Raw genomic sequence first — 9,925 nt, forward strand, 5'->3', positions numbered from 1 at the left:
TTCAACCTGGAAAAGTCGTGGTCGTCATACTCTTTGTACCCGGGACCTGCTGAACATACATTTTCTTTTTACAATAAATAACACTTTAACATTTCAAATGCACTACACACTTTTCATATTTGTCGCAATATGTTTTTATCAAAGCAGAGCTCTTTTTTTTCTTTCATTTTTTTTTAAACACAACAACACACTAAAAACATGTCAACCAGATGAGGCCAGGGGTGCCCCCCTTCCTTTAAATAGAACACTCTCATTAGGCATCCCTGATGCACCAGGAGGATATGTTTCCTACAGGAACGTGGAACAGTCCCCTCATTGTGCAACGGTGCACTACAGTCCCGGTAGTTCAATGTAGTAGGTGCTCTGGGCCACCTCCTGGCGGCCGATGTCTGGCCATAACAGGGGGACTCCACAGCCGCGGATTCTCTGGGATGCCAAAAATATCTCTGGGACTCGAGTGTCCCTGATGCCCGAGACCCAGGCGTCCTTGTCCTTTTATGGAGGCTTGTACCCCTCAGGGTAGGCGGTGACGGCTACCGCCTAATAGCCGCGGGGGCAATACTCCTTGTAGTAGGAGACTAAATCCCCCGGTTGAGGAACCCGGTCGTGTCTGATGGAGGCCACATTTAGATAAACTTTGTAGCCGGTGTTGTCTCTAGTAAAGCCATAGCCCTTGTCAGTGTCCATATATACCAGTCGCCCGCATGATCATGGAACAGACATGCCAGCCTCTCCTTTCTCATGCAGCAGCTCCCAGATCTCCCGCTCTCTGGCCTTTTTTCCTTCAATGAACTCCGCAACCCAGGTGGAGGGTCCGGTATAGGCCACAGAGTCCGGTGGGCAGGTCGCGGTCGAAGTTGAGGACGGAACAGAAGTGGCCACAGGCTCCGATAGTGAGTAGGCCGCAGCCGGCTTTGACAGCGACATCGGCGCGGCTGCAGGGGAGGCCGCAGCTGGTACCAATGCTTCCACGGGCTCCGGCAAAGCAATCTCAGGTAGGGCCACAAATGAAGCAGCGGCCGCACTTTCCGGTAAGTCAGACACTGCAGCTGATGGCCCGATTTCAGTAGTGGCCGGGAGTGGGACCGATGCGTTGGAAGTCAGCTTGATGGGGGCCACGCCGTCACTCAGAGCGGGAGGCACCACAGCGTAAAGAGATGGGCGGGGAGGCCGAGGATCGGTATCAAGGCCCCGTGGTCTGTCTGCTGCATAGTGCGTGGGGACGGGGTTGGCCTGGGGTGTCACCGGCAGGGCTGGGGGCCTACTCACCTGCCCAGCCGCTGCGGCTTCCAGCAGACTCTCCCACCGCTCCTTCATCGGCTGTAGAAATTCACCCCGCCGTCCGACAGGGCCGGCCTCCAGGCCCAACAGCTCCGCAGGGAAACTCCCTGAGCAGGTCTCCTGATGTGTCTCCAATTCTTGGCGCCATCGCCATTCCTGGCGTCCGATACCCCGACAGCTACAGCGTCTCATGCCGTCCGAGGTCCAGTAGCCGAATGGTGCCAAACAGCCACAGCATGTCACTCCACCCGGGTCACTCCCGTTCTTGGGGGGTGCGGCGGTGGGCTTCTCCACCCATTTTCCAGGGTCCAACATGAGGGAACAGTTCTCTTCAGACGAACACCACTCCCCCCAGGGGCAGATTTCATAAAGCCCCGGGTGATTCAGTACAATCAGCAATGTCTGTTTCTCTTTCTTTGGGCGCCAAATCACCACAGCCATTTTATTGGCAGCCAGCAATCCACAGTCCAGTTATTTTTTTTTTTTTATTTGTAATCCACAGAGTACAGCAACCAAACAATTCTTCACCCTGCACAGCTTGGGGGCCTTTGCTACTTGGTGGCAGGCCTGCCGCTGAAGATGTTGTATTGACAGAAATTGATCCTGCCGACTACGCCAAATGTAGGGGTGGCGGCGAGGGCGACAGGGCCCAGGCAAGTTAGGTGGTGGTGCTGCTGCTGATGCTGATAGGCGGGGAAGGTGTGCTGTGCTTAGGTGGTGCTGATCCATCAGGTTGGGGGGGTGACCCACCTCTTGACGCAGACATCCTGGAGACTGAGACAGGAAAGCGTATTCAACAGGTCCGTATTTTATTCACCAACTCCTTTAACAACCTCCACAGACCATGACAGGACTTTTGGGAATTGCTTCTCACACAGACCCGGGTACCTTTACTTGTTCTGTTTGTCACCGTCGTAGTGTCCCCTGTGGTTCTCTTCGCTGTGGCTGCCCTAGGCACCTTCACCACAGCGCTTCACCACCCAGAGTACACCATTGACCTCACCCTCAGGGTGTCACTGTCTGTTGCCACCATCTATTGGGTCACCCCCCGTGACCGTCTTCACTGTCAGGCTCTCTCTGAGGGCTCTCTGCTGCCTCTCTCCTAACAGCAGACCCTCCTTTCTTGTGAGCTCCCCTGGCTGACTGAAGCCTCTAGAAGCTTACCTCAGTGTTTATACTCACAGCCTAGGTAGCCACGCCCACTGTCACCTGACAGTCACCTCTGACCAATGAGAGTGACCTCGACCTCTGGCAGTTAGATAACCTCTCTCATGGCAGTTATATAACTACCCTTTACAAGCTCCCCACTGCCCTCTAATGGTCACTCTCAATATATCACCCTCTTTCTTGATCTGAGTGCCTCTGTCAGGTCAACCTCCCCACAGGGGTGTGGTGGGACTCCCTGGGAGCAGGCCAAGTAGTCCTCTAGTGTTCATCTCCTGGTGATAAAACAATGATTTGATCAAAACTACACCAAGCAGACCCGCAAGTGATACATCGCTGGAATCAGGGTATTGTCCCCTACATTATGCTGCTCTCTAATTAGTTAGCAAAAACTTGGTGACAGATTCCCTTTAAATAGCCTGCACAAGACAACGATAACCCTCTTTAGCACCTTCAAATTTCAGCAATTGTTGCATTAAGACCCAGTTATTACAAATACTTTTACAGGTTATGGGCACCTAACATATTGGGAAATTGGGACGTCAACCCAGTAATTTGTCTCCTCTCTTTACAGGTCCTTTGCATGGGCTAATTTTTTAGTATATATCCTTATCATCAAACCCCCAGTGTTTTCACAATAGGAACCATGAAATTCACAATGAACCCTTCATTTTCCTGCCTTTGGATAAGAGCAGCACTCACTTATTATATTTTATGGAAACTGAAGAAACGAGTCGCCCGCATGTTATAGTTTGGTAGTGAAATATTCACTGCAAATGAATCAGCTGATTTCTTGATAGAATATAATGAGAGGATATTATGCTGCTTCTAAAAGTCATGGAACAGTCAGTACAGAGAATTAAATAAGTACAACACATCATTACATCTTTCCTGGCTTCTATTGTTACACAGTTATGGTAATTACATTAAACTGCAGATAGATTATAATATAATGTAAACTATGAAAAATGCAAATACATTTCAACTAGACTGCTGTTTTCTATTATCAGATATGGAAAGCTGATCAATAATATTGAGATTAGCATTGCTTATTATATGGTCGGTAATTATTACTAATAAAAGACGAGTGGCGCCCCTGAGGCTCATTCGCCACGTAGGTACTGCAACTCCTCCTGAGGTGTGGTATCCCACCATCCAGGTAAGGTGGGGACTCCTGACCACGCTCCAACACCCGCACCCCACACCACAAAGTAGTGTAGCAAAGCACCTTCGGAGGCTCCCTGCTTGGGGTATAGCAAAGCACCCATTGGCGGCTCCCTGCTTGGAACACAAAACGTGCTGGGAGGTGGATGGAGTTAGCGGACATGACAAAGAGCGGGAAGAGTTTAGGATTGGAGGTCAGTTGGTTAGGGAGTTGGAGAGAAGAAGATCCCGAGAGAGAGGGATAGATGGATGGAAGTGCATGACCCCCTGATGAAGGAAGGATTCCGAAATGCGCGTCGGGGAGCATGTGATAGGAACGTGGTGACCCTTATAGGTAAAGGATCTATCTATGGCATACCTCTGTATATGTAAAGAGTTGTAATTCTTTAATGAAAAGGTGGCACTGGTTGCTTCACATATTGTGCATGATTCTATTGCACAGGCACTCTGCACTTTACTTTGGATATATGGAAGTTTTGTGAATATACACAATTGATGTTTAAAAGCATATGTGTTCATGTGTTTTTTCTTTCTAAAATATTTTTTCTTATATATGATTCACTGTGTGACAATTTTGCACATTGCACATTGCACTTTTTTGTTATTTATTTATTTTGTATGTATTATAATGATTTTTATGTAATCTTTGCACCTTTTCTACAATCCTTTTCAAATTGTTATTCTATAACATGTGGGGTATGCATATCTGATATATATATATAAATTGGGTCTCATTATTTTACAATTTTGTGGAAACTGTTCCTATACGTGCACTCTTTTTGGTTTTAATTGGTTTTAATGTAACCACCTGTATAAATAAAATAAAATATAATTTAATAAATACACCCTGTCTGGTTCTTCATGGTTAAGAGGTCCTTTGATTGGTTGGTTGGTGCGTTTTATCCTTAGTAGTGTGCAATCACTAATTTTACTAACACTGGTGGTATATAATTTTTATTATTATTATTATTATTATTATTATTTTTATGGTTACTAAGAATTGATTGGCTTATTATATTCCAGTGCTGGTGTGTTTTTTGGCACGGGAAAGGAAGAGAGAGCAACATAGACTGAAAGCCTGATTCTCCATAGAAAGAAAGATTCGTACGAAACATGAGGAGTAAAAGGGAACAGAGGACGTGGGTTAGAAGAGAACCCTTCCTAGAAGTTCCAAGCGCAATGCCGGGGCCCAATCCCCGAGGTTGTATGGATACTAATGGTCCTGCAACAGACACCAGAGGAATAGAAGTAGTGACCACTTTATTCCCACACAAGACTTAGGGGCACAACAGCAACTGGATAGTGAGCCAGGGCTTAGTAGCAAGAAGTCCCTGAAGCAGGCTACAGCTGTCTGCCGTACAAGTAGAGTTCATAAGAACATCAGACAGGAGGAACTCCAGTGTAACTCAGTACTAGGAGTACTTCATTTAAAAGGCGCTATAAGAGGAGACGTTTAGAAAGGCACATGTTAGCGGAGTGTTGGAAAGGAGTATTCCATCTGGCCTGGAGGTTGACTGAGTCCCTGACCCGGAGGACACAACACGGAGGCAGGCACCTGTTTGTACAACAAACTGTGAGTAAAGCTTTGGAACTACATGCCCTGGTGTCCTCCACTTATTCCTGCGCCAACCTGCCCAGCACTGCTACATCCCTTGCGCCTGACACTACACCATCTACGTGTCACTTCACCTACTCTGCCCTGGGACTACTGCCCTACCTGTGGAGGGCTATAACATCACTGCTGCACCACACCATCTTTCCCAGAGGATCTGTCTGCAGCGTCGGCTTATATCTTCATTGCCGAACACCACAGGTGGCGTCACGAATCACTTATAAACTCTCATCACCATAAGCACACTGAAACAACCCCTTTTACAATGGGCGCCCAGGGCCACGGGCCGGGTCACAGCTGCCGTGACATCTCCAATTGAAGCTCATCGGGCCCGGTACCGAGTACCCCACAGCCCTGGGTGTGAGGGCGTCCCAGATGCCCCTCAGAATACAATGTGTTAGTAACACTTTTCTGAGACAAAGTACAGCGATACATGTACTATATTGTTCTTATTCTTTCACCCAGTGTATGCCACATATCCAGGCCTTGGAATACTGGCTGAAACCAGACCTTGCTTCATATGTTGTGACATCAGGGACATGCAACGTGCCATGACCTTAGAGACCTCATAGTGGCCGGAAGTCCTGGACGAGTGAGAACAGACCGGAGCTACAATGGCACAAAGAAGAGGTCCTGAGGACCAGAAAGCAGGCAGAGACCAGTGCTGTCACTGTTCAGTCCTCTTATTTCCACTGTCTTCTTTGACCTTTGTGCAGGTTATTCAAAAAAATTTGATTGGCACTGAATTTATTCTTCATGAATTGAATGTACCTTATTATAGTCTGTGGTCTCTCCAGTCCCCAGAGCATGATAAATGTATGATGAAAAAAAAAAAATCGCTGATGAAAAATGTGTGATAAAATGTATAAGTTGTTGAGGTAACTTGGGACACTCCCAAGTAACAGAGGAATTAGAAAAAGCCACAAACTCCAATACATGACTTTATGCCTCCAAATTATAGCATACTTTTTTGTAAGATGTAATAAGCTTTATGAAGCTTTCTCCAAATTGTTGGTGCTGCTGTTGAGGCCCATGGTAAAGTATTAACTCAACCTATTATTTTTAATGTAGGAGCTAATAAAAAAATATGCGGTTATGTTTTAAAATTCAACTTAAACAGAAGTTATTACCACAGTCCAAGTCTCAGCAAGGAACTAGGTCTGCGGTATAAAAGATGGATGAAGTAAACATTTTCCAGCTTTGAAGGTTTCATTTTTTGCAAGAATATTTGGACAAGACATTAAGTAAAATAGTAACAAGAACCCTTAAAATATCATCAGTGACTAAAGGACAAAACGGGAGGGAAAAAAGTTTCATGAAACACCTGTGAGACCTCAGCTAATGGAACAAAAACTTTCTGGCATTTTCCATTTTGTGAACACTGAACCACACACTGAGAGAAATTATTTTCCACTCCGTAAATTGTTTTCCATAACACAACTCACCTCTGAAAAAACTGAGGCAAGACTCGGCGGTGATGGCCAAGAAAAAAGTTATTTCCTCTAGAACTTTTGTAATATTGCTCACGTACACACTTCCATAAGCCAATGACGATCAGAGTAATACAGGAAAAAGACTTGATTAAATACAGAAATACAACTGAAGTCCCTGAGTAACAGAGCTAAGGAGACATTTCTGAGTTTCTGGCCAACTCACATTGTTCTAATTTTCATCAAGACGAGAACTTGGTCTGAAGCTGACAGATCTCTGAGCCACACAAAGTGTCTGACTCAGCAGGCTGGTTATGATATTCTCTATGCTTTGTGGATTTACCAGGATTATTTTTTCAATGTTGGCAATGATCTTGTACAGATCCAACAGTACAAAGGCTTTGAATGCAACAAGACATAAGTTCCTTATCATTTTGTTACTTTATAATTGTATTGAAAATAAATCATTTATGATATGACGTTATATGATTTCAGCTGTCAAAAAGCCATCTGGCATCACTTTCATTATGTTAAGCCTTCTTTCCATGGAATCAGAGGTACACAAAACATAAAATACACAAAAAAAATCAAATAACACTTAGTAATTTCTTCTTTAAAGTGGTTGTCCTGATCAGAAAAAAGATCCTGCTTTTTCAAGAAAAAGACACAAAATTGCCTGTGGACTATGATTAGCCCTATGTCACATCTCCTCCTGGACCTGCTCCTGCGATGTCTGCTTCTGTCACCGGGCACCATCATATTAATATTGCAAGTGTAGATTGGAACCAGAAGCTCTTGGCGACGCAGGCTCTGGCCAGCCACTAAGATTAGGGTAGCTGGGATCATTAAGTCTGACAGTATGGGTATGTGGGTTATTCAGCTGGAGAAATCAGCTCCCTGCTTCAGACAATTTGTAAGCACCACATCCTACTAAAACTCCCAGATATTGCTTTGTTCTCCTCTGTTTCAGGACTGTGTGCTCAGCTCCTGTCTTCAGTATTTGTTTCCTGTTTTGATATAAGACTCTTTCATGACTACTCTTATATCTTCTGATTTTGTACCCTCTCTGCCCTCCTGGTTCTGCCCTGTCTACCTGACCACTCCTGCCAGACTGCTCCACAGGCCAGCAGCTAATTCCATGACCCTAGCAAGGGGCGTACATAGAAATCAAGGAGCCTCATAGCAGATGTTCTAATTGGGCCCCCTTCCAAAAAAAATGCTTGTTGGGGTTACAGAAGAGCATATCTCACAACTTTGCAGCCTTTACAAAGTAATTTTACTGCTACTGGAGTCCTAGATTCCTTTTTCATAGCCCCATTAAGCATGATGCCAACAAAAGTGCCCCCACACACAGTGTGATATCCCCATGTTGAATTCCTCCTCCTTTGCCTCCACATGTCCAGTATAATAACCCTACTGTACCCCACCTCAACTCCCAAGACAAAGTACGGTGACCTCAACACAGCATGATCCCCCAACTGTGACCCCCACACAGTATAATGGCCCCACACTTCTCCACACTAGCCCGCCATACAATATAATGGACTCCCATATAGCCTTCCAAACAGTATAATGGACCCCACACAAACCTTCACATTGTATAATTGCTTGCATACAATTAAATGGCTCCCACATATCCCTCCAAATATTATAATAACCCCCACATAGCCCTTCAAATATTATAATGGCCCCATATAGTCTTCCATATAGTATAATACATTCCCCATAGTCCTCCATATAATATCCTGCACTCCCCATAGTTCTCCATATAGTATAATGCATTCCCCATGGTCCTCCATATAATACAATGCACTCCCCAAGGTCCTCTATGTAATATAGTGCACTCTCCATGGTCCTCCATGTAACATAATGCACTCCACATGGGCTGCTCTGAGACAAAGAAAAACGATGGGGGAGGAAGCGTCAGCTGATGTTCCCTCATCTGTCATCATGGCTCACGCAGAGGGGGGCCCAGTGGAGGCCCTGCACCGGGCCCCCCTGGCTCACGGGCCCCATAGCAGTCACGTGGCCTGATGCCATTGGCAGTACACCACTGATTCTAGTCCAAGGGCTCCTGTGCCCAGTTCCTTGTACAGGAGCTGAGAGTTGAAGACCAAGACAACTTATGAGACCTGGTTATTGGCTGAACTGAGCTAGACTGTGGTAGACACTTTTAAAGCTGAAAGGTGACCACTGAAAGAGCAATCTTATGCCTCAGAACTCATTGACAGACATGAAAATGATGCTTTAAGTGAGAAAAAAAGCTGTTTGTTTTTTTCTAATGTTAAGCAATCCTTTGGAAAGGAAACACACTAAAGCCTAAAAGTTTCTCCTTCATCTTAACTTATGTGTTCAAATAAATAAAACTTAGGCTAGTTTCACATGTTCGATATTTACAGTCCTAATATGGACAGCGATGTCTCAACCGGTCATGGGTCTTCTGATTCAAACTAGGCATAGGAGTTTGTTGAGTTTGGCTCAGGATACCCATGGCCAGTCTGGTCATCACAGTCTGTACTCGCACTGTAAATGACAGATACAGTTGTGGCCAAAAGTATTGACACCCCTGCAATTCTGTCAGATAATACTCAGTTTCTTCCTGAAAATGATTGCAAACACAAATTTTTTGTTATTATTATCTTCATTTAATTTGTCTTAAATGAAAAAAACACAAAAAGAATTGTCCTAAAGCCAAATTGGATATAATTCCACACCAAACATAAAAAAGAGGGTGGACAAAAATATTGGCACTGTTCGAAAAATCATGTGATGCTTCTCTAATTTGTGTAATTAACAGCTCCTGTAGCTTACCTGTGGCACCTAACAGGTGTTGGCATTAACTAAATCACACTTGCAGCCAGTTGACATAGATTAAAGTTGACTCAACCTCTGTCCTATGTCCTTGTGTGTACCACATTGAGCATGGAGAAAAGAAAGAAGACCAAAGAACTGTCTGAGGACTTGAGAAACCAAATTGTGAGGAAGCATGAGCAATCTCAAGGCTACAAGTCCATCTCCAAAGACCTGAATGTTCCTGTGTCTACCGTGCGCAGTGTCATCAAGAAGTTTAAAGCCCATGCACTGTGGCTAACCTTCCTAGATGTGGACGGAAAAGAAAAATTGACAAGAGATTTCAACGCAAGATTGTGCGGATGTTGGATAAACAACCTCGACTAACATCCAAACAAGTTCAAGCTACCCTGCAGTCCGAGGGTACAACAGTGTCAACCTGTACTATCCGTCGGCGTCTGAATGAAAAGGGACTGTATGGTAG

The sequence above is a fragment of the Dendrobates tinctorius genome, unplaced genomic scaffold (assembly GCF_039654945.1).
Source record: "Dendrobates tinctorius isolate UK_male_01 unplaced genomic scaffold, ASM3965494v1 ptg000129l, whole genome shotgun sequence".
Lineage (NCBI taxonomy): Eukaryota > Metazoa > Chordata > Amphibia > Anura > Dendrobatidae > Dendrobates > Dendrobates tinctorius.